General features: G+C 35.7%; 1 protein-coding gene across 1 annotated transcript in view; it reads right to left on the bottom strand.

Annotated features, from left to right (window-relative positions):
- The window catches only part of HCN1 (hyperpolarization activated cyclic nucleotide gated potassium channel 1), a 403,649-nt gene that overhangs the window by 309,315 nt on the left and 68,085 nt on the right, over positions 1–26,249 (bottom strand). The window lies entirely within an intron of this gene.

Here is a 26,249-nt window from a genome sequence, read left to right as displayed (position 1 = left end):
CAAGAGAAAATCACTTAATAGTTAAGCTCTATAAAATATAAATTGACATTTGGACAAGATGTCTAAACAGAACAGTTCCATTATCTATAAATTTGCAGGCTCATGGGTACATTGGGCACACCTTTGAGACACTGAAGCTTCTTTGTCTTTTACTCTTGACATTGCCTACCTACTCTTAGAAAATAGTATCAATCATCAGAGAGGAGACAGCAGTTGAATGGGTGTGAAAATTATTCCAGTTACAGATATTTTTTTCTCCTTTAGTCTTCTTGTTTAAATGAAGAAAGCTTATTTTCTTGGTATACCTTTTTCAGACTCTAAGATTCTAAACCCTGGTGTAGTTTCTGTAGTTTCTGGTAGATTGTGACTAATAGAATTATTGATAGTTAATTTCAAATCTTTTTTCACATTACTTTGTTGAAATGTTCACCCCATGAAATATATTAGCCAAATATCCCACCATATTAAGTAAAACAGTATATTGCAAACACACTCTCAAATGTTTTTAAATAGTGAAAATCTTAAAGTGTTTAGGATTTATAAAGAAAACAAACTGAGAGAAAAGGAATCCTTAAGGGTAGATGTAAAATGATTAAAGATATTTCACAAATGAGAGTGATCATGAAACATCATCTGGAGTTCATTATTTGACTGACTTCGGGTATTAGCATAATCTTTCATTTTTCATAAGAGCCAAAAATATCTTAAAGGAAGAAAATAAAAAATAGAGAATTCCTGTTAGCTGTTGATTTTCAGTTATCCATGTATTCTTCTATTTATACACTTCAGTGGCTTCAATAACATTTTATTTCATTATAGAATATGGTCAAAATCAAAAATATTGATTTTGTTTAGGAACTTTTCCTGGAATGGGCTTTTTTCTTGAATTGTTTTTTATTTCCCTGTACTTCATTCAATACATATGAACATGTTTATAGAAATGTAAATAGTTTTAATATAACTATACAAATTCAAGCCATCAGATACTTGAATGCTTTAGAGGGATCTGTATTTGCATAAACAAAGTCATAGAACAAGACCTTATAAACCATCCTAGGTAATGTCTATTTCAAAGTAAGTGCAAGAGAAAAACTATTGAAGATTTAGAAATAAGTTATGTTCTTGTTTCTCTAGATACCTTCACTAAGGCATTCTCAGAAAATGCTGGTTATTTCTTTTTAAAAAAATCTCATGGATCAAACTGTTTCCATTTTGGAAATTTTAAGAAAATAAAATATGCCTTAATATACTCTTATGCTTTTATTTTAAAATATTTAATAAAATCACTGATTATTTAATTTTCAGAAAAGAAAACTAATTTAGAAATAACATATTTTCCCCTCAAATCTTTTGGATCCTCAAACAAATATTTTTCATATACATACTCTATACATACCTTTCCTTATTTTCAGAATAATGATTTTATTAGTTCTTATACATACACACACACACACACACACACACACGTGCATGCACACACACACACACACACACACACACACACACACACACACACACACACACACACACTGGTAGAGACAGCCAGACTGACAAAGACACAGACATGCACAATACATACATTTGACACATGGGGACACAGTATGCCACATTCGTATTAGCAAACTACAAGCTCAATTTTTCTCATTGCAACCTTACTTATCCCTGACGGTGAGCCATATTTAGCAAGACAGTAAAGCTGGTAAATCTCTGTTAACACCTGGGCAGAGTTCCAGTAGGAATACCCACAAGTTTAACAGACAGGCAAGGAACCTCATTTAACCTTGCTACTGCCAACACAAAAATATAGAGGAGTAAAAGAAATGTGTTCTGGGCTTTCTAAATGGCTACAAAAGGATAACTATTTTTGTTATTATATTATTCCCCAATTTTCCCTAAATTTAGAGTATGGTTATTCTTCCCTGAGCCTGAGCCAGACACTTTGGGAAGTACATTAACACTTGCAGACTTCTTAAGGGACTCTTAAGAGTATTCAGTGGCAATCTGCGAAATGGTTTCCGTTAGTGAAATGAAAGTACTATCATGCCTCCCTCCCCACGTGCCTAGAGCTCACGCACTCAGATAAAGGTGTTCTCTCTGTGGTTTGATGATGGTGCATCTTCTTGGCTTTCAGGTGGCCAATACTGCGACAAACTATGATGATATAATGATTCTGCTATTTTAAATTCAGTTAAGTTGCTGCCTCTGGCATCCTTTCTCCGAAATGAAAGAGGAGGCATCAGTTTTGCTGAGTCAATCACAGATAATGGAAATTACAGTGAAACCAGCCCACTGAGGCACTCCCAACTTATCTGCTAAACAGGAGGAATCCCGGATAGTCCTAGCTCAGCTTGTTGACCGTATTGCCCAACTTTTGAACTGAAAGTAAAAACATTAGATTGAACGATTGCAAGGCAAATTCTAGCTGTAACATGACTTGATTTTAGGTGATTAAACATCATCATGAGCAATGCCACATGGGAGTCTTCTAGAGAAAAGAAGAAGGGAGGGAGCCAGGGAAGGAAGGAGAAACGAAGGAAAAAAAGAAAAAGACAGATAGACAGATAGATAAGATAGAAATAGACACATGTCCCACACACAGATTCTCTAAACTACGACTCTAGCACAGCACCCAGCTCTTTAGTCCAACTACAGAAGAGAGATGTATCCTTGCGTTAACCAAATTCTTCATCTCTCTCACTCCCACATAACCTCCCCTGGCCACGGTCTCTTATTTGGGTTATAATGAAAAGACAGCAGTTACATGAGTGTGGGTATACAAAATGGAATTAATTAGCCACAAGGAGGAAAGTTACTTGGAAATTCTGGCCTGTAGAATGTCTGAGTTAAAACATCTAAGAGCAATCTGGAATTGGAGCTCAGGACAGAACTGGAGGTGAGATACATGCAGGAGTCTCTGTCGTGGGAAGTTATGGATGTGGAATAAGTTTACCCAGGGAGAGAAAGGCAAATGATAAAACAGATAATAGAGAAAAAAGATCTTTTTTTCAAGTAATAGAGATCAATAGACATTGAAATGCAGATACATCCAAGCTTTCAACAACTAAACTCCAGAAGCCTTCTAACACTCAAGCTGCCAAGACCAGTCATGCACAAGAAGAAATTCAGCCCTTGGGACTGTATTACTAAATGTGGTTATTTCACTCTGATCCTTACTGAGTTGGGAGCTCTAAGGATAGTCAAAGTGATGTATAAGTTAAAAAATAGATGCTCAGATACCTTGTGGAGTTTTGTTTCCTCTAATTTTCTTAAGTAAAATATGTTTATCTCTTGATTACATCATCTTTAAATTTCAACAAGTCATTGTGTAAGTCTCAAGATATACTTAAAGTAGAAGTTTGTAAAATGAGCATAAACTCTGAAATCCAGCAAGTCCAGCATCTTATTCTGTTCTGCCATTTAATAAGATACATGACTTTACAGTTTTTATTTGAGCTCATGAGAAAGGTATACAATATCCAAACAATCAAAAGGCATCCTGTGTCTCAGTGTCTTGTGGATAATAAGGGTATTGGCCTCATTGAGGTTACAAAGAATCAAAGTAGTACATAAACATGGCCTTGCCTATAGTAGGTGATCAAAAATATCAGCTATTCTAAATGACCGTATCATAGTAACCATACACAGTGGCAATGCATTGCATAAAGGCTGCAATCTATGAATAACTTACTTCATCTGACTCCCCATTCGAGGGAAATTCAGCTGACTAAATAGCAGTGTCAAGAAAGACGTAGTTTATGTACATCATCATGCATGGGTCAACAGCACACATGGAGACAGGTACGAAACACAGAAGTGGCAAACAGCAAAACTCCAGCTGCTGCCTTCTCAGAACAGAGGAGTAGAACATGTACCCGCTAGGTGAAGCTGTGATTCTCCCTGTCCAATTGTCATTTAGTGACAGTTTTTAAAGAAGGACCCCCCCCCAAGAGGGGTTTAGGTCACCCACAACTCTTATGAAATTATGTACACAGTTCTATGTAATGCTGTGCATATATTTTCATGGAAAAGAGTCCATAATTTGCACTAGAATTACATGCTGAAGGGAAAGTTGCCAACTGAATAAAACAAAGTAGAATAGCTCCAGAACTTTTGCATCATCCAATATAAAATTAGAAGAATATCTAAAGTGAGACCAGAAAGAGCTAGAAAAAGAATAGGTGTTTAAAACTTCCTTCAAAGCAAACAGTACTTTTTATCTGCTTGGCTGTTATTTGTTCATCTTAAAAGTTCAGGTAAAAACTGCAGAGGTTCCATTAAAAACAAAAATCACTAAATGTTTGGGGCTTAGAACAGTTTGAAGTTCTTCCCATTTCTGATAGTTCCTAGGAAATCATAGACAGTGAGTTGTTTTCTCATCATTGTTGGGGAAAAAAAGAGTTCTGTAATGTTTTAGACTTGGGTGATGGTACCATGGGCTAATTGGCTGTGTCATTGGTTGAGAACTCTCTGTGGGTAGGTTATATGGTATTATTTTCTATTTTTTTAAACCTTTTTCTTTTCTATGCTATTTCACTGAAACAAATGTGGGACTGAATTCACTGCAGATCTTAATGTGAAACTTTCTTTTTTCTCTCATGAAGGCCACACAGAGACAATGAGCTTATAAGAAATGATAATTAAATCATCCCTATTTGTCCAGGCCCGCTGACAACTCAGCACCTACGGGCTTCAGGAGGATAAAGACAAGAAGCATCATCAAGCCAGCAAGGGGAAGCAGTATAACGTGTCTAGATATCTGGCCATGTTGTTTCATAAGAAGGACAGATGAAGTAAATACTTTGATTTGCTCCATAAAAATAGTTATGGTTTAAGCACAATTTCCCACTGTGTACTCTCTCTCTTCCCTCTCCTGCTTGTGTGTGCGTGTGTCTCAACGTCATCTGAACAGCAACAGGAAACAGGTGAGTTCTGGGCAAAGAATTTTGATTAATTGAATCAAAAATATGTTTCCCACTCTCTCCCTTTTCTCTCCAGAAATCCCCATTCTTTTTCCAGAAATTCCATATACCCCACATCAAATGTTCAATTATTCACATTCTTAAAATCCTTGTATGTTTCCAGTATTTAATAACTTAACATAAGGTCACTGGAATTCTCACTTGTGATGAACATTTTAGTAGCTGTAAGAACTTCAGAGCCCATGCAAGTGTTCTTTTTCAGGTAAAATGATATTAAAAATGATATCACCCATTAGGAGATCCTGCCAGAAATCTATAGGCCAGCTCCCCTGGAAGAAGAGGCCATAATAGCATCTCACTTTGAAGCTATCAGACTGGAAACAGTTGGAGGAGACAGAAGTGCACTTTGTTGATGGTTCCTGACCTGAGAGACAGCAAATTCATAGAGATATTGAACAAAGTCCTTGCTGCCAAGAGATTTGCAATCCATTTAAGAAAAAAAAAAAAGCACACACCACGCAAGATGAATGTCAAGTGAGCATTCCAGGCAGGGGGTATTATTGAGGACTCCAGAAAAGAGAGCCTTGTGGGTTAGAGAAGTTAGAAAACACTTCCTAAAACTGGTATTTAGACATACTTTAAATAGACCAAACTTGTATCTGTGGAAAAAAAAATCACCAGGAAACTGGATAGAAAAAAATCTAAAACGTGAAGCTGAAGTGTATGACTTCTCTCCTATTGTTAGGTAAATAAGACTGAAATGAAGCAGAGTATGGGAGATGGGTACAGGGCTGGACAGAAAAAATTTTTTTCCCTATTTCTGTTTTTCTAATCTCTAGCCAATTATCAGAAAAAGCTAAGAATAGACAATGTTTCTGCCAAATGAGAGAGTAAGTGAGGATTCGCACTGATGGTCCATCTGGGGTGGTAGCGGGCACGTCTGGCATTTGTCACAGGTCTCTATGTCATCTGGCTTGTCTTACTAAGTTTTTCTTTTATGGTTTTGAACAACAACAAAATCTAATGAAGTATTCTGTCCCACTGTGGGTAGGTAATCTCAGCAGCCTTTTCAAATTAAGAAGAGCTTCTATAGAAAGAACCTCAGATGCTAGAATATTATCCCAAATCAGCAAGCAGCTCATCTGAGCTCTGGATGTACAGCCAAGAAGGCAGGTTTCTGTGTGTGGATTCAGGGCCTGTGTATCTCAACTGTACAACAAGAGCTGGGAGATGACAACCAAACCCAGCTTTCTTCTATCTCTACCCCCTTTCTAATGACACAATGCCGGGAAATCAGATGATCGCTTCTGTTACAAATGCGTACTAATGCAAAAGAAATCAGATCTGAGTGAGGGCCTAAAATGTGTTCCCATGAGTAAAGCATATGATCTTTGGCACATGGACATCATGATATCTATTTTGGCACCTTGGAATCCTTTAAAAAATTGTAGAGTTCTAGTTATTTATTTTTATTTTTATTTATTTTTTATTTTTGTTAAAAATTATTTATTTTTAAATTTTGTTCAAAATTATTTTTATTAACTTACAATATATTATTTGTTTCCGAGGTACAGGTCTAACTATTACATAATATTTTGCTTAAAATGGAAAAAAAAACTCTACATGTCCTGATAATGCACCCACATTTTCCAAATAGAAAGTGAGAGTGAATGAGACATGTGCCATTATGGGCTCAACTGTGTCCTCCCAAAGTTACTATGTTGAAGTCCTAACCCCCAGTACCTCAGAATGTAATTACATTTGGAGATAAGGTCTTTCAAAAGGTAATGAAGTTAAATGAGGCTGTTAGGGTGGGCCCTGATCCAATGTGAGTAGGATCTTTATAAGAAGAGGAAGTCTGGACACAGAGACACCAGAGATGCACACATAGAGAAGACAGACCATGGGAGGTCACAGGGCAAAGTGGGCATCCGCAAGTGAAGGAGAGAAGCCTCTGAAGAAATCAAACCTACTGATCCCTGGATCTTGGACTTCCAGCCTCGGGAACTCGGAGAAAATTAATGTCTGTTGTGTAAGGCCCCCAGTCCGTGGGCATTTTGTGATGGCAGCCATAGCAAACTAACAAGTGTGTCTTTATCACTTTTGATTTCCTTAAAATAGTTAAGAATTTGGCTGCTTCTTATTGAATACTTCTGTGATTGCTGACCGGGAAAAAAGTACCAGAGTTTCTCTTTATTTCTCCTGTGATTAAGACAGAACATGTATCTATAACTTGGCTCTCTTCAGATCCAAGTGTGTGAGAAGCACCCTCTCTGAGTGTTCATTAAATGCGGGCAAATACACATGCACGTTGCACAGTGGCACAAAAAGCTTGGATTTTTGCATTCATATTTCATTTCTATTCTTATTAACAATCAATAAAGGTAGATGTGTGTTTAAGGCCTTTTTTTCTATTGTTTAGAGACAATCTGTACCTACATAACATTAACACCGTCCAAAGTGGTTAATTCAATCAAACATGTGTCCAGTTCAAGCAGTTATATGGAAAAGTATGGAATTTTTAAAGCATCTCATAAATGCTTTAAATGATTAAATGTATCTCGACTAATTATTTTTCATAGGTCAACACCAGTGGCAAAATGTTCCTTATATCTTATCCTTTCAGAATTTTAAGAAGGCAGAGAAACATGGTATGTAATAGTGTAGATGATATTCAAATGCATATTGTCATAATATCTGATATATTCTGAATCCATTTCCTGCTTTAGTATTACCAAAAATAAATTTTCCAACTAATTCTCTTTTGTTTTTTAAGACAGCCCCTCAAGCATACACTTTAAGATTTATAGGGATCATAGATATTCTAATGGTTAGAATAATTGCCAAATTGCTTCCAGCACTTTTCTGAATAAAGAATATTTAAAAAATCATAAAATGCTATACAGTGATAAATATGAACAAGACAATTTGGCCTGGGAAGGCTGTTAAAAGATGGTGCATTCTAGCATCTTACAGATGAATTCTTAGATGAATACTGGATAAAAGTAGGTGACAACAGCATCTTCCAGGTAATTTTTTTTATTTAAGAATTATTTCATGCTCCCTCTATAGAATACTTAAAATGGACTCTAAATATCATATTAAATTATTGAATTGTTATGAAAGAAGAACATATGGCTTCCTGTATGCAATTTATAGCCTACAGCCTTGCCCACAAAATCTTTACTGCCAGCAAAACCATTAAGTGGTAATCAATAGCGGAGCACCGTGCCCAAAGGAATAGCAGAAAGCAAAGTGAAATCTTGCCAGTTACTTAAAACATTGCCAATATGGATTTTTAAAACATGACTAGTTGTATGACAAACTTTCCCTATTAGTTATGACTTGAAGCTACAGGGCCAAGCATTTTTAAAGAAAAGAAATAGTTTCTGGTTTTCTTTTTGATCACTGCAATAAAATATTATGTCTGCTATTGACTAGCTTTTTCTCCATTTTCCAGAATCACTCTGAGGCAATTTCTACACATTCGAGGGAAAATGGATCATTAAGATTGCTATTCTGATAACAAAAATAAAACATTTAATGTCATCATTTCTGGATCATTCCAGGTCAGAGCTTTCAGAGATAGCATGGTCGTAGTGAAGATATCCTCTCCATCACATGGCCAAGAAGATGAACTCTCATGAAGCTTGGGGACAGTAATGAGTGTGGTGAAACATTAGGATCCCATCTACACACAGTTTAAAAAAAAATGAGGAAGAAAAAACATATAATTAAGTTTTCTTAAAGAGAGGAGGCTGTCTTTAGTACACGAGAGGTTTTTCTTTTTCTTTTTTTTTATGTAATAAGCCTACTTTGAGGTTTCAATATTACAATGGATGTTATTTTTTCTTTCAGATCTTTTTGTGCTAATATTTTGTATCAACATATGCATTCAACAGCCAATTTGCAATATGATGATGAAGACCAATTTTGCACCGCAACTCCCGTCACCACATATACCCTGTGATTATTTTCTTCTTTGCGCCTCACCTTTATTAGAAGCCTATTATGTTCCACCTGAACGCTATGCATTGATGCTAATAAAAATAGGCTGTCTGCCCACTCTGAGTATTAACTACAGTGTGTTCTTTATTTCTCAGTTTTTGTAAGATTTATGTTTTAGACTCTTAAAGCAAAGATTTTGGAGGTATTTCTTTCCCCTTAGCTATTTCCCTTACCGTATTTTTTTATTGCAACAAGTCTGAAAACTATCACATATAAAAACCAAGCAATTCCAGCTCTAACAGTCTAAAATGCATTTGTGTCAAAGACAGCATTTAATTCCAGATAGACAGTGAAAAACCTTAACTGTCCTATAAGGAGGAGGGCAACTGAATGTCAGGTATTTTTCTAAAAAGTATTCCAGTTCCTTTCATGACATAAATATAGTGTTTCAATCAGTTATATTAGCTTTTTATTTCTTTGTTTTTTGGCATCTCAGATAATTTAGATTATGATTAAGTAAATATTCACTTCATTTTTATGTTTCTGAATAAACATGAGTTAACATATTAAAGGGAAAAAGCAAAGCAAGTATATCTAACAGTTAAGGTGCCTTGCTTTTTTCAAATTGATTTCATTTATTAACAGCTATTGAGTATTCATAACAGATAATGCAAGACAAATATTTAATTTTGAATGGGAACCACTGAGCCACTTAAAATTTTCTTTATAAACAATGATCCCTAAAATAATTGTTCACAAAATTATTGAAATGAATTCAAAACTCAAAGGAAGCGATTTTATGTATAGTTTATACACAGAATCAAAGGAATGGCAAGTAAACTTTTATAAACAACCCAACTGCCAATACATTTTTAAGTGGTTTAACCTAACTTGCTTCCTTCCTTTTTCCCTCCCTTCCTTCTTTCTTTAATCTTCATCACAACGGAATGAGGAAAAGAAGACTCATGCTCCCATTTTATAGATGTGGTTACCCAGAGGAGATAGGCCAGTTGCCCGTGTCTAAAGTGGTGTGATTAGTGGACGGCAGACCAAGATTCCAACACAGGCAGACTAGTTGGCAATTACATACCCCAAACCACTCTGCTGGTGATGTCATTATTAAGCTTTCAAGTTAGGAACACTAAAGAAAGTCTATGCTTTTGACACACTAAAAAGGTCCTATCAATAAATAGTGACATTGTAAGAAATTAAGGAGCCAGTCGCATAGGTGACAAAACATCTATTAACTACTGTTCTGTGGTCTGCAGATAAATGATCCTTCAAAATGTATTAATAATAAAGGACAGAAATTGCATGTCATATGGTCACAGAAGTTAAATATATCAAACTTTTAAAAAATGATATACTTGAGCTAATGAATGCTCAATGTTAAAAATTGGACAACCTTCTCAGAGAAGACATTTACAGAATCATTGAAAGAGCTATATAAAATAAAAGTAAAGATAACTCCAAAATACCAGACAATGATTTTCATACCTAATTCACAAATATGGGCAAAGGGGAATGTGGCTTTATAATTAGCACATTACCCAAACTCTGCATCTAAACAGTAATTTACTTTAATTACAAAAATCAAACAGCACTATTTTACTGGTTGGGTTGGGCAGAGAAATAAGAGGAGTTAGCCATGCCTCAGCAAATATACAAAGCTTGATTTTTGTCTTATTACATTTTCTGATATATTTTCTACTGTATCTTCATAGAAATGAAAAGTGAACATTAACATTGCAACTTTTAATTTTTAAGACTTATCAAAAGCTATTGAAAAAGAAAAGAGCATGCTCTCTTTCTGCATTAAGCATATAGTCTAAATCAAATAGACAATAAAAGCAAGGTGAATATTTGCCTTGTAGCTGATATATATTTGAAACAGGTGTTTAACATTTATAAATGCTTGAAATTAAATGGTTACCTCTATTTATTTGTGACTATAACCAAATACTTAATGTTTTTAATACCTCGTTTTAATGCTATGCCTTCAAAATAAAAACATGAATACATGTAACTCAGTAATTCTTATTCTAGAACTTATTATACAAAAATAATTGTAAAACCAATCAATGAGCTATGTATGAGAATACAGTTGACACTTGAACAACATGCAGTCAGGGGCACCGACCTCCCGCACAGTTGAAAATCTTCTTATAACTTTGTCTCCCTCTAAAACTTAACTACTAACATCCTCCTGCTGACCTGAAGCCTTACCATTAACCTAAATACTTGACTGACATACATTTTGTATATTACACATATTATATACTGTATTGTTCCAACAAAGTAAGCTAGAGAAAAGAAACTGTTATTAAAATCATAAGGAAGAGAAAATACATTTACAGTACTGTACTCTATTTGTCCCCCCAAAAATCCACATATTAAGTGGACCCACACAGTTCAAACCTGTGCTGTTCAAGGGTCAACTGTACTCCTGTGTCATTGTTTCCAGTAGCAATGAATTGGACTCAATCTATATGCCTGTCTGTTAGGACATAGAAAACAATAAAAAAGAAAAAACAGAATAACAGAATAAAATTCTGTGCCATTATTTAAAATATGAAGGTAGCTCTAGGACTAATATGAAAAGATGCCCAGGCTAGAGTTTTCATGGCACTGTGTTAGTATTCTATGATGGACAGAAGCAGAGAGGAAGAATCTACTACCTCTGCCTGAGAGGGACAGTGAAAATGTGCAAGGAGTCAACTACTTGAAATGGCTGGGCTCCTTTGAGAAAGGGGTGTAACTGTGAAGTTGGGAGAAAAAGACTTTGGCATGAGGTGGCAGCAAAACTTGTTTCCAGGGTAAACTGAGATCAGATCAAGAAGGGTCTTGCATCCGATGCAAATAGGTCAGAATTTCATCATGCAGAAGATGGTCAGAATTTCATCATGCAGAAGAAGGAGTTAAGTAAGGAAATAAGAGGATAAAAGTTTGTGTTTAAGTATTTGACAGAGGTATAGAGAGTATATTTAAAAAGAGCTGTGACTGACTCTCAGATATAAATGTCATCTCCAGTGTTTACTCTCTCTTTAATTTGAAACTTTTTTCTTATGGATTTTACATTCTGGCAGCAAATAACATGGAGAATGTTAAGAACTATAGGGCAAGGCACGTTGAAGGAATTACCTCCCTATGAGATGATGTGTAAAAATATAAAATCATGTATCTGTATAACTGTATTAACTGTGGATGCAGAAAGAATGGAATCAAAAGTTTAAAAATAAACTTGCTATTGAAATATATGTTGAATTTTTATTCTGAAATGAAGAATTAAAATCCATTTTAATTTTATTCAACTCTATTCCACACACACACACACACACACACACACACACACACACACACACACACACACATATTCCAACTCCAAACTACTTATGAAGAAACATTTTTCTTAAGGCTTTCATGTTACTAGATTTAATGATATAATTTTCATTAATTAAGATATGAACTTGTACTTCTGTATACTACAATTAGCTTAAGAACTTAATGGAGAATGAAGAGAATTCTAGATAAATAGGGAACAACTAAAAATATTTTTTAAATTGCACACCTACTTTGCTTGATAATAATCAAATTACTTTCAGGGTACCTGGGTAGCTCAGTCGGTTAAAAGTTCAACTTCTGGGGCGCCTGGGTGGCTCAGGTGGTTAAGCCTTTGCCTTCGGCTCAGGTCATGATCCCAAGGTCCTGGGATCGAGCCCCGCATCAGGCTCCCTACTAAGCAAGGAGCCTGCTTCTATCTTTCTCACTCTCCCTGCTTGTGTTCGTGCTCTCTCTGTCAGATAAATAAAATATTAAAAAAAAAAAAGTTCAACTCTTGATTTTGGCTCAGGTCATGTTCTCAGGGTCATTAGACGGAGCCCCACATAGGACGCCACACTCAGCAGAGAGTCTGCAGGAGATTATCTCCTTCTCCTGTCCTTCTCTCCTGCATTCTCTCTCTCTCAAATAAACAAATCTTTCTAAAAAACCAAATTACTTCTGCACAGAAAGAATGTGTCCATAATACAATTACTGTAAAATTAAGAATAATTAGAATATTCTTTAAGATTATTTTTTTCTAGAACAACCTAAAGAAGCATTTCTCTTAAAAAAAACACTTGAATATTTCAGATTTTTTTAATGATAATAAAATATAACTTGTAAAAGATGATTAAAATTACAAGTGTTTTGAAGTAGGTGACCTTAATTTTGTCACTGAAATTTAAGTTTTACCCAAGTTCCTAATAATATAATAAATATTGATTAGCTTCATTCATTTCAACCTTACTTATTTTTAAAAAGAATAACCATAAACAATCCTAGGATTTATATAATGTACTATTCCAGTATCATGCCATAGAAGAGATATTCAAATGTGGTTCTCTTTTTAAAAATTCAGTTAATTGTTTGGTAGCCTAGGAAGACCACCTGTGTCAAAACTTTTCAATTCTACATTAAAACATGAATAACTTGGACAGTCGAGTTTAAGCAAATTAATGTTATGAAAAAGTAACTATCTATGGGAGAAAGTTCTGAACATAGAGCAGAGGTTTTCAACCTTTAAAGGGAGTTAAGATCCCTTTATGATGCTGGAAAAAATTATGGACCTGAAATACTACCTATAAATATTTATGTTGCCCATACACATAAATGTTTGCAAGCAAACTTTCCAGAGTTTATACTTGAAGTCTATTCCCAGATTTAAAACCTTTGACACACAAGTAACAGACTCCATCACACTCACAAGTTTAATGACTAATCTTCTGATAATTAAATATCACTATATTATTTCTAGTGGTTTAATTTATTTTTCTCAGTCTCCTCCTTCTTGCCTAGATAGTGTTTCTATTTTCAAGTACTGGATCAAGACTTAACTCCTCCAGAAAATCATCTTTGATTGACTTCCAACCTTTAATGGCAACTGTTATCTGTACCATTCATTATCTTTTAGCTTGTGAAAGATACTATTCTAACTTTCTGACTCAATGGGTTATAAGCCTCTTGAAAACAAGCTGAATGTATTATAACAATTTCTATTTCCTATGCATAGTTTAAAGGCTACTACAGTTATAACTGGAGTCAAAACATTTTTTTTAAGATTTTATTTATTTATTTGAGAGAGAGAATGAGAGAGAGTACAGGAGAGGGGGGAAGGTCAGAGGGAGAAGCAGACTCCCTGCTGAGCAGGAAGCCCGATGTGGGACTCGATCCCGGGACTCCAGGATCACGACCTGAGCCGAAGGCAGTCGCTTAACCAACTGAGCCACCCAGGTGCCCCAAAACATATTTTTTAATATCTAAATCATTTTAATGTTCTCATTTGGAAAGATAACTGCATTTTTATATAATCCCAAATATGATGTAATCCAAAATAAATATTGTTTCCAGAAACTTAAATGTGTATACTTTTCACTCTATTGATTTGTGTCCGATCATATTATTTTGTGTTCTTATACTTCTTCTGGTTTGTGTGTATTTATTTAATTTTCCTACTACACTGACAAACTATGGAAGCAGAGTGTATGTTTCAAACCCAATGGGCTCTGGTTAATGTCATTGACAAATATAATGTCATTTCTCTTTATTATACCACCTTTGCCCCATTCTGTTTTCAAATGGCTAAATGAAAATGACTTTGGATGACAGAGGGGTACTTAGCTTTATGTACTGGCTATGCTCCAGAAAAACAAAGAGAAATAAAATGTTGAGAGATGCATATTTTGATTTTAGGTTATCATTAGTTGGCAGCTATCCCTAATGATTATTTTCAAATAGTTCATTATTTAGAAAAACAAATAATGGTGGGTGAAGGAGTCTGTTATTTGATGTAATTTAATTTCAATTTAAAATTCCTTAGTAAAATAAAAAGAAAAAATGCTTATCAATAGTCACCACCAAATTAGTATGTTTTGCCCTTTGTGGTAGGAATGTTCTCAAGTATGATCCAGGGTATTGTAGATAACCTACGGTCGTAAGGGCATGCCAAACTTAAGTGTAGAAAAAAATGGTTACTGTGATAAAATAAGTTCAGGAATGCATTTTAAAAATTTGCTGTTTGAGTTCAGGTTTATTCTTGTCCAGTATAGCAGGCAGGGGAAAATGATGTACCCCAGGTCCTGTTTTTTTCCGTTTTTTTTCCCTATGGCTAAGGTAACATCTGTAATACATGTGCTACTTACATCACTGATAATCAGGACTCCTCTATTAACCCAAACTACCGTTTCCAAACGTCCCACCCTCAATATCTTGCTTGCAGATCAAAAGGAACTCTGTATTTTCATTTCTACCCTAGAAGATGACTCATTTCCTTCATTTATATATGTTATCACATATATGTAATGAATTATATATGTAATGAATTGCATATATATATGACTATCTACCTATCTATCTCTTGATTAGAGAGAGCAGTTCACATTATTCTAAGCATTGAGACTATGCCCAAGTGAACAAAAAAATTAAAGCAAGAGTAATAATGATAATAAAAACTGATATCATTTATTGATTTGGCTCCCATGTGTTAGGTTCTATGCTTTAATAGTTTACCTTATTTATTCGTCACATTAATCCTATGAGTAAGATTTTATTATTTTCATTTTACAGGTGAGACTCTCAGATGTTTAAAGAACATTTTCAAAGTGATGTTGGAACTATGCCACAAAATTAAAATCCTTTACATTAATAAAACTATGATCTTTACAGTGAGAATTCAGGAAGAGAAGAGAGAAAAGTTAATGAGAAGACATTCTTTGGTTCCCTTGGTAAATTAAAAAAGACACTTAGTTGATCAAAATATATAAGCTAGCTCCATTTTTCCTTCACTTTTTAACCAAAAGAAAGTAACCATATCACCATAAACATAAAACAATTATACTTCCAATACACCATCAAAAACCTAGAAATGTCACTGACTCTAATCAGCCACCAAATATGTCCTACATACCTCGGCAATTATCCTCAGGCTGAAGATGCCTGCAACAAAGACACCACCAAGGAAAAGTTGGTTTCATTCACAGTGGCAAAACGTTTAAGAGGAGCAAAATGTGGGAACGGTGATGAGGAAAATACTTGTCAAGACCTAAACAAAATTTTGAAAAACAGAAAAATGTATATTCACACTTAGAACTTCTGACTAGAACAAGATCAGAGGGAAAGGAAAGAACATTGATTATATTTAGAAAGCAAAATCAGCAGGACTTAGTCATTGATTGGATGGGGAGTCTAACTTAAATGACTAGGTGGGTGGTGTGGCTGTTGAGATATATAAAAAGGAGAAGGATCATGCTAAGCGTGTACTTTTTAACATACTAAATTTGATGTACTACACAGATTTCTCAAGTAGGCACATTCAGCAAGGAGCTGGACATAGGAGTCTGAAAGTCAGCAAAGGAATTTAGGGTGACACTTGGAGGTCATTAAAATTTAGTTACTTGTGAAATGTTATGCTGATACTTACTTAAAAAATTATGTTAACATTTAATTAGTAGAAAAAGTGGGGAATCTAATAATCAGTTATATTAAAGTCTTGGAGTGAGAAAGTAATGAGAAAAAGTAGAAACCAAGCTCCTAAGAAGCGTTTTCATACATAGACACTAACCTGGATTAAAACTGCTCCCCATGTCTCTCTGCCCACAGGCCCTAGAAGCAGTGATGGCTAGGTAGCAGTGGACACCCAGGGCTCAGATCTTAATTTTTCAACAGCATTCCAATAGGAATAGGCTAGGGCTATTGCCTATTAAAAGGAAAAATAAGGAAAACAAGATGAACCCAGAGCATCATGTAGTGCCAAAAAGTAATGCTAGAAAAAAAAAAAAAAAAGTTAGGGGCATGTCAAAAGGACTCAGGAGTCAACCTAAAAGAGCTGACTATAGCTGGAATAAGTTGAGCAACAAAATAACTAACAAGAGTACTGAATTAAAACCCAAGAAATAAAATATTCATGAGTCCACCGATGTAAATAAATGATTAAATAAATAAATAAGTAGAGAAGAAGGGGCAAATTTTCCTTACAGAAGAATTTCAAATAATAAATGTAGAAGAAATGAAAGAAATAGAAGAATCACCATTCAAATGCCACAGTAGTATTTGCTGTAGCCAAGCTCCACTGAATACTGGTGAAATGATGAACCAAACTCTAAAGGTAAAGGAGCCTGTGGTGATTTTAACTCATGTCCACGGATTCTTTGATATTTCTTTCTCCAGGTAGTAGAGATTAATTTCCTTCCCCTTGAGTATGGGCTGTACTCAGTGACCTACTTCTCATGAATAGGATATGGAAAGGGAAAATAGTAACTTCACAGTATAGAAACCCTGCAAATACCACCTTAATCAAAAGATTGAGGTCAACATCACCAGTGATAAGTCATGTTGATATCATGTACCCTGATAAAATGTGATGAGAAGGGGGCACCGGGTGGCTCAGTCAGTTAAGCCTCCGACTCTTGGTTATGATCTCAGGGTCCTGGGATAGAGACCCATATCAGGCTCCCTGCTCGGTGGGGAGTCAGATTCCCCTCTGGCTCTCTCCCTCTGCCCCTCCCCCCACTCATGCACACACTCTCTCTCTTTCTCTAAAATAAATAAATCTTTTTAAAAAAGTGATGAAAAGGGCACTTCATCTCAGTAATATTCTTTCTTATTCAAGCATAATCATGAGAAAACTTCTGGAAAAAAAATTCCACAAAATACCTGACCAGCATCCTTCCAAGTGTCAAGGTCATGGAAAACAAGAAAAGACTGAAGAACATCAGATATCTCTAAGGAGACATGATGACTAAATGTGATGTGGTATCCTGGAAGCCAAGAATATGAAGAGGATGTGAGTGGAAAAACTGGTGATATCTAAATAAAGTCTACAGTTCAGTTAATAGCGTCATATCAACATACAATATACCAAATCTAACTGTTTTGAAAAATGTACCCATGGGTATGTAAAATACTAACATTAGGGAATCTGGGTGAAAGGCATATAAGGACTGTCTTGTATCTTTACAACTCTCCTGTAAATCTAAAATTATTTCAAAATGAAAAGTTGAAAAAAAGATCTCACTGGGAGCAGAAGAAAAGTATAAAGAACATTAAAGGAATAAGCTATGTCAGGAAATCAAACAAAACATACCTGCCTCATTATTATACCAAGGCCAGATCTCTGCTATGTAAATCATAGTTTTGTAGTCGAAAGAGGGTGATGATCGAAACTCAAATACACACAACAGATGACCAAGCAACTTTTAGCAAATTTCCAGAAGCTCAACCATGTGTAAGCATAGTAAGAGAAAATCATGAATATCATTCAAACATTCCCCCACCCCCATAGTATCGCTCTTTCACTGGTACCCCTTGTAGTTATTCTACCTACAGAACTACAGCCTCCCAAATAGTGAAGCAAATGAAGGCAGTGGAATGAGCCATTCATCCATTCATTTCATCTATTATTTATTGAGCATTATGTGCCAAGCATTATTCTGGGAGACTGTAACACCTTGACGTTACTTGAAGATAGAACAGACAATAGAGATCACCTAAACCAATCTGTGATTATTCCGATGAGAAAACTGAGGTCTCAGGAGAGGTATAAAACATGTTTGTTTCCTTTGTAACTAGGAAAAAATTCTCTAACCTTTAAAGGTGATTTGAGCTCATCATAATCATTTATTCAATGAGCTCTAACTTCTAGCAAACTTTATTCCAGGAACTTGGAACTCACACTGTTTATTCTTCAAAAAGCCCTTGTTAGATAAATCTTATAATTGTCCTACTTGTATTTTTTCCCCCAGAAGTGGAAAATTCAGGCTTCAAAAAGGTTCAATGCTTTTCTGAGCTCATGTAATGATAGTGACAAAGCTGAAAACAGAAGTCCCTGATTCCTCGTGTTTGCCTTATTTCACCTCATGTTACCACACTGAATTGAATTCTATTTTTCTGTAGTACTCTCACTATCAGGGAAAGGTGTCCTGAATCACACTGTAAAGCATGAGAGATGGAGACTCCAAAGGAGCATTATTATATATTTATGAGACTCACAACATGTACCTCATAAAACATTTTTCCTGTAACGGACATTTCCACTGATTTCCTATGATGATCAAATTTCTTAGTCCCTCTGAACCTGAGTTTCCTCACCTCTAAAAGGGATAGATAATATCTACTTTTATAGGGATTGTGTGGATTATTTGATATAATGCATATGAAGCACTAGCACAATATCTGTACAAGCTAAATTAAGTTTTCTATTTCCCTATCGATTTTAGCCGCATAAATGAAATTTAGAATATGAGATAATTGAGCAAGAGTTACTTGTAGAGCTAGGTCAATATGAATACAACAAAGGGGGAAATTAAATATTTGATAAATGAAATTTTCAGGAAACATTCTGAATATCACATAAGTACAGATCCTGGGCCCATAAGATATAATGTATCAAATAGTCTGAATCTTTGATTTGATCTACAAGAGTAAAAATATGTCATATGGGGCATTTTAAATGGGATTTTTATAAACAGATTAACCTAATAAAATTATCTGAACATTAATATTTGAATAAACTGTGAACAGAAAAAAAAATGTTTCATTTACTATTTAGTGTAATTCACTAATTAGGACCAACTGTAGAAGACCAATAGAGTACATTAAAATCATTTCTGTTTCTTATTTTCAAGCACATGAAATAAAGTATTTTAGAAACTACATATGTGTCAAACTTCATATTTTTCTTAACATTCATCCAAGGACTTCCATATGGTAGGATTTAGAAGCCTTTTTCTTAAGTAGGTTAATCATCACCCTTTCAATTTTTGAACAATGAATTGATTTGTAAATCTAGGTTTTCGTGGATAATAGATGGGGAATTCAAAAGATTTATCAATAATTACAACACTTCCAATTTTTTAGCTTAGTCATATTTTTATTTCAAACATTTCCTTTGAAAAAAAATTGTGACTCCATCCTCAATTGATCTAAAATTTCTGAAAAGAAAGGAAATAATTAAGCAACAAATAAAAATCATGTGAAAGGAATTTTTTTTAATATTTTTCAGTGAGTGCTATGGGTCAGGCTGCAATAGGATGGTTCAAAATTTATTGCTCATCATCAAGAAAGGTGAAAGATGTTAATCATCTTTTATAACTTCAGAATTCACCATTTAAATCTAGCTCTGTCCATATTTAGGCATTCATGTTTTCCTAATTTTAAAAAATGCACCTGTAGCAGAATTTTTTCTCCAAAAGGACACAGCCAGCTGGAGAAAAGAGACAATTAAGCCTGATTGGATGACTCAGCAATAAAAATAGGAAGCTAGCTGGATGAGAAAGGATAAGCTACAAAGAACTAGACTGTCAGGAAGAGGCTCTTTGGGAAAAAAAAAAAAAGAACAAGGAAGTGAAAATAAGTCCATCAATACAAACAAATAGAGAGGTTGAACTTTGCAGCTAAAGACATACCTACTCCTAAAATTGACAGGGCAGGCAAAGAATCATTTTATTCACAGTTAAATTGTGTAGAAGGTTATACAGTTCTTAATATATATTATGCTTCAATAAGTAGTCAACATAGCAATAATAATAATACCAAAGCAAGAGTCTAGCATTATCGAGTCACCTAAGCCTTTCCTCAGTCAGATGATGGCACTCTGCTGCTTCCTGTTCTTCCCAGGGACAAGTGTCTGCTCTTTTTGCAAGGGACATATTCCCCTCCTCTTTCTCTTGCTACCTCCTCAACACTCAAAACTCCATGAACTTCATGATTACACCTATCCAGGGAAGAACTGTTTTATCCTCCCGATTGGGTTAGCCTCTTTTAATAAATATGTTACTTTTGGAGGCACCTGGGTGGCTCAGTCGTTAAGCATCTGCCTTCGGCTCAGGTCATGATCCCAGGGTCCTGGGATCAAGCCCTGCGTTGGGTTCCCTGCTCGGCAGGAAGCCTGCTTCTCCCTCTCCCACTCCCGCTGCTTGTGTTCCCTCTCTCTCTGTCAAATAAATAAATAAAATGTTTTAAAAAAAAAGAATTGAGACTAAATTTCTTAATGAGTTCAAGACCTAGTATGAGTTGGTCCAAATTTATTTTTCAAGGATATTTCTCCCTTGCTATTTAATCATTTTTATTAAGACACTACCTTTCTCCAGCTTTTTTCCTTCTTGTTAATCTGACCACTTGAAATCACCTTTGCCTCATCCCACCATAGCTGCTGAATTTCTCCCCATCTTTCAGAATCATACTGGGAGGAAAAAGCTTAATAAAGCTTTTAACAGAACACACATTTGCTGAACAGTTACAGAATTGATTTGGAACCTATTCATTCTATTCATGTAAGAAACTCCTGATAAAAAATTCCAGCCTCTACTTAAGTATTTCAAAAATAATTCATTACTTCATGAGGCAATTCATTGTTAAAGATGTTTTTTCTCTGTCAAATAAATAAATAAAATCTTTTTAAAAAAAGTGTCGCCTCCTCCTTCAGAGTACATAGCCTGACAATGAATGTGTTTAATTTTAACATTTTTAACATTGATCTCCTATGTTACTGTAAGAGCCATCAGAGGAGATCGTGTGCCTGTCTCCTTGACCACAGCATGCCCTGAGTAAGTATATAGTCAATACTCACTGTGGAGTGAATGAATCCTAAATGAGGAATAGTGAGGCAGAGATGCAACCCTGTATGCCACCGATTCGTTCCGTCAGTTTGGACAAGTTCACTCGGCCTCCTTGTGCCTCAGTTTCCCCTCAAATCACTTCTCTCTCTAAAATTCTAAGTTTTGGGCGCCTGGGTGGCTCAGCTGGTTAAGCGACTGCCTTTGGCTCAGGTCATGATCCTGGAGTCCCAGGATCGAGTCCCGCATTGGGCTCCCTGCTCAGTGGGGAGTCTGCTTCTCCCTCTGACCCTCCCCCCCCATGCTCTCTCTATCTCATTCTCACTCTCAATAAATAAATGAATAAAAATAAATAAATAAATAAAATTCTAAGTTTTAATAAAACTTAGACTTCTTGTCTTAGCCATAAAATTCCCCCAAAACCTTAACATTATTACCTATAATATTATTATCCTGCATTCATTCCCTTCCCAGTCTCTATTATTTCACTGAAACTGATTAAAGGCACTTTTTCTTTGCAAATAGGAGAACTACCTCCTGGTAACTGAAGTGAAGAATCCATCCTATTCTAATTCAAAAGAGTGATGAGATCATTTAAACACTCATTTGACAAATAATGAATATAAATCTACTGAATCCTAGAAATTGTTCTAGGGGAAGGGAACAAAATAATAAGACAAAGTCTCATTTTTCTTAGAGCTTTCATTCTAGGGAGAGCGGGGCAAATAGGTAATACGTGAAGTTGTGAGGAGTGCTATCAAGAAACAAATGAAACAAAGGAGGATGGATGGAGAACAACAGGGGAGACCACTGCTTTATCTGAGGGTAGTCAAGGAAGAGCTCACTCATAACTTGACCTTTGAATAGAGATACGAAAGAAATGAAAGATGAGAGAATATCTGGCAAAAGAACATTCTAAATAGGGGAAAGAACCGGTGCAAAAGCCACGAGTCAAGGACATTCTTGGCAAAGTTCGAGGCATAGCAGGGAGACAATGTGGCCAGAGGGAAATAAACAAGGACTGTGCAATAGGAGACAAGATTACAGAAGTAGTTGGAGAGTCAAGTAATGTGGGAGCTTATGGGCCTTTTCATGGGAGTGGAAGCCACTGGATGATTTGGAGCCATGAAGTGAGAAAATTTCACTTAGGTTTTCAAAGGTATGCTCTAGCAGCTATATGAAAAAGTCCAAAGGGCACAAGGATAGAGGTAAAGAAATCACTTAGGAGGGGTTACAGTAACCCAGGTGAGAGATGATGGTGGCTTGAAACAGAATGGTAAAGAGGGAACTGATTAGAAATGGTCAGATTCCAGATATCTTTTGGAATAGAGTCAACGGGTGGGATATGGAGACGGTGGGAAAGGGGAGTCAAGGAAGCAATGGGCTAGAGGCGGGGAAATGGGCTGTAATTGACAGTGAGGATCAACACACCTATCTCACTCACAGACCCAAGGATGAGCAGAGGAGAAGAGAAAAGTCACCACTTGCATGGGCAGCAGGGGATGGCAGTGTCTCAGGTGAGAAAGAGGTTTCAGTTTGAGGGGAAAAGAAGTGGAATATTTAAAGAAAAATTACATGTCAGAGGCATTTGATTGATAAAATCTCTAGCTCCACGGGGCCCAGTGGAGTGTGCAGGGTGGTACTTGGACAAGGTCATGAAATGAAGTCAAGATCGTGAACTACAGAGCTATCTGAAGATGGGAAACAAAAGGTAGTCTGTAGCTTCTAGTGTTTATAGAGGTGAAGTGGGATCCAGGACATCCTGGAATTAGTCCGGATAACATATCAGACTGTGGGGATGAGGCCCTGAGTCAGCTCTGGAGGGTGGATGTCTCTTTTTGCCAGGAACCTGTGGTGCTCCAAGGTGATGAGAATGCGCATGTTCTCTCTCCTCTGCCCTCAAGTTCCTCACCAAAATGTGATCTTTGGTTTTCCTCATAGAAATGCTTGATCAACAAGCGTGTAGCTATTTAAGGTACTGGGTTCCATGTTAGTAATAGATAAGCATTTACCTGCAAATACAATTAATGAGGGTTTACCTTCTCCTACATTAAGCGCAAAGATAAAGCAGGCCACCCCAGTTCCTCCAGGCTTGCCTTGAGCTCATATTTTCCTAACACCTCACACCACTATGCTCTGTGAACTGAGCACATGCATGTACTATAGAGCAGTGCATATTTAATTCATGATGCTTCTTCTGTTCTTGATTAGATATGAAATAGGAAAAAATACACAGAGCTCTAATTAAAATCTTTCCCTCTAAAATCATAGAATGCAAAACACTCTTAGCTAGGAAGGTAGAATCTTTTTTAAAGCCAAAACTACAGATTTTTTTGAAGTCCAAAAGGGTATGGAAAAACATATCAATAATATGTTCACAAAATATATCAATACAATGCAAATAAAATAAAGTTGCAAAACTGCATGGAGCCAAGCCTTGACCTCAGGGTACTTTGTGAAATGTATTACTTTATTAGAAACACCTAAACATGGCAAATAAATATTTCAATATATTATTAAGCCACTATTTTCATTTACCTGTTTAGTTATCTCTCTTGCCTTGTTTACGTACAAGGCATATTTACAGCAAAAAGAAGAAAATTTGGAACAATATAGACAAAAGTTTTGTATTTATGAATCATAAAATCCCTTCTATGTGCCGAGCACTTTGTTCAGGTCCTGCCCTAGGCTTTTTACAGATCTATTAGCTCATTCAATACTTAAAACATTCCCATGAGTTATCTATTATCCATACTATTTAGATAGAGAAAGAGAGGCTCAGCAAGGTTACAGAGCTCAGAAGCAGAAACAAAATTTCAACCCAATCATGTGTACATTGACCACATCACATTGCTGTCACTTATCAATTTTATGATAATTGTGAAAGACTATTCATGCCAATTGCAAATAAACATCTAATAATGCTTCTTTGTTGAAAATAATTGCATGACTATCTAGACCAGCAGTTCTGAATATTGATGTGGAAATCACTAAAATGCCATAATCAGCAGGGGTGGCTCCCAGGAAACAGCGATCACTAGTGAGTGTTCACCATGCACCAAGTACTATAAGCACTGGGAATATGCTACTAATAATATAGAAAGCAGAGCTTTTGGGGCACCTGGGTGGCTCAGTCATTGAGCATCTGCCTTCAGCTCAGGTCATGATCCCAGGATCCTGGGATCAAGCCCCACATCCGGCTCCCTGCTCCACGGGAAGCCTGCTTCTCCCTCTCCCACTCCCACTGCTTGTGTTCCCTCTCTCTCTGTGTCTCTCTCTGTCAAATAAATAAATAAAATCTTTAAAAAGAAAAGAAAGCAGAGCTTTTTATTATCAACCAGCTAATATCTTAGTGGAGACACACAGAGCAACAAACCAGTAAACACATAAAAATATTCTAAGTGCCAAGAAGTGAAGACTCATCATAACATGAAGATGAATGTAGAGAAGTAGTAACTTTAGCGAAAGGTGTTCAGAATATATCTCTCTGAGAAGATAACATCTGAGCTAAGACTAGGGAGGCAGAGAATACAAGCAATGCAAAAACTCCTCTCAAAGGACCAAGCTTCAAGGAACAAAATAAGTCTACTGAAGCCAGTGAATGGTCTGTAAAAGGTGAGAGTGATACAGCTGAGTTTGGAGAGGAAAGCAGGGGCCAGATCATGCAGAGTCTTGGTGGTCATGCTAAGACATTAAAGCTTTAGCATCAGTCATTGGAAGGTTTTAATCAGAGGAGACAGAGGAGTTACAAGATCTGATTTGGAAAAGAAGGAAATATAAAACAACTTCACAGGAAAGACATTATATATATTATATTATGTATATCATATATTATAAAATATATTAATATTATTGGTGTGATATATATTATCATTAATATATTATTAATTATAATTTTATGTGTATATATACACACACACACAGAAAGAGAGAAGCGAGCCATATGCCGTGTGTGTGTGTGTGTGTGTGTGTGTGTGTGTGTGTGTGTGTGTGTGTGATGCTTGAACAACACAGGTTTGAAATGCGTGGGTCTACTTACATGCAAATTTTTTTGGATAAATAAGTATAGTACTGTAAATGCATTTTCTCTTCCATATGATTTTCTTAATACATTTTTTCTCAAAGTTTACCTTATTCTAAGAATACAGTATGTAATATGTATAACATACAAAATATGCATTAATTTACTATGTTATTTACCAATAAAGGCTTCTAGTCAACTGTAGGCAATTAGTAGTTAAGTTTTTGGGGCATCGAAAGTTATATGCAGATTTTCAACTGCGCAGGAAGTCGGCACCCCAACCCTTGCATTGTTCCTATAAATGTACATATATACACATACACATATATATATATGACAAACTAGGTCCATTTATTTGCCTACACTTCTACTCCAAATATATTTCTCAAAGTCAAATGTTTAAGAGCTGATGCCAAACAAGATGACTATGCCTTCAGGCAGGAAGGAATTCTGTAATTCTGATAATTCTGATTTCATCTTGTTATTCCTCTCTAGATGACAAGTTTCTTTTTGGTAACTGACACTGAAATGTAGAACCTGCAAAATCGGCCACTTAGCAATTCTAAGTCACTAGAAGGCTTCATATCTGAATAGCAGGAATGTCTCCTCTTACTGAGTTACACGTGTCATTTCTCTCCCAAAATAATTAGGATATCATTGTATATGATCAGTTTGCATCATGAAAAAGGAATGTATGACATTTCTCTCATCCTCTTGATAATTTACTTTAGACTAAGCCATCACTCTAAATGCTCCTCTGTGAACCGGGTGCAG

Source organism: Zalophus californianus, chromosome 5, assembly GCF_009762305.2.
Source record: "Zalophus californianus isolate mZalCal1 chromosome 5, mZalCal1.pri.v2, whole genome shotgun sequence".
NCBI classification, from domain to species: Eukaryota; Metazoa; Chordata; class Mammalia; order Carnivora; family Otariidae; genus Zalophus; species Zalophus californianus.
The sequence above is the reverse complement of the archived record's forward strand: the minus strand, read 5'-3'. Positions and strand labels throughout refer to the sequence as shown.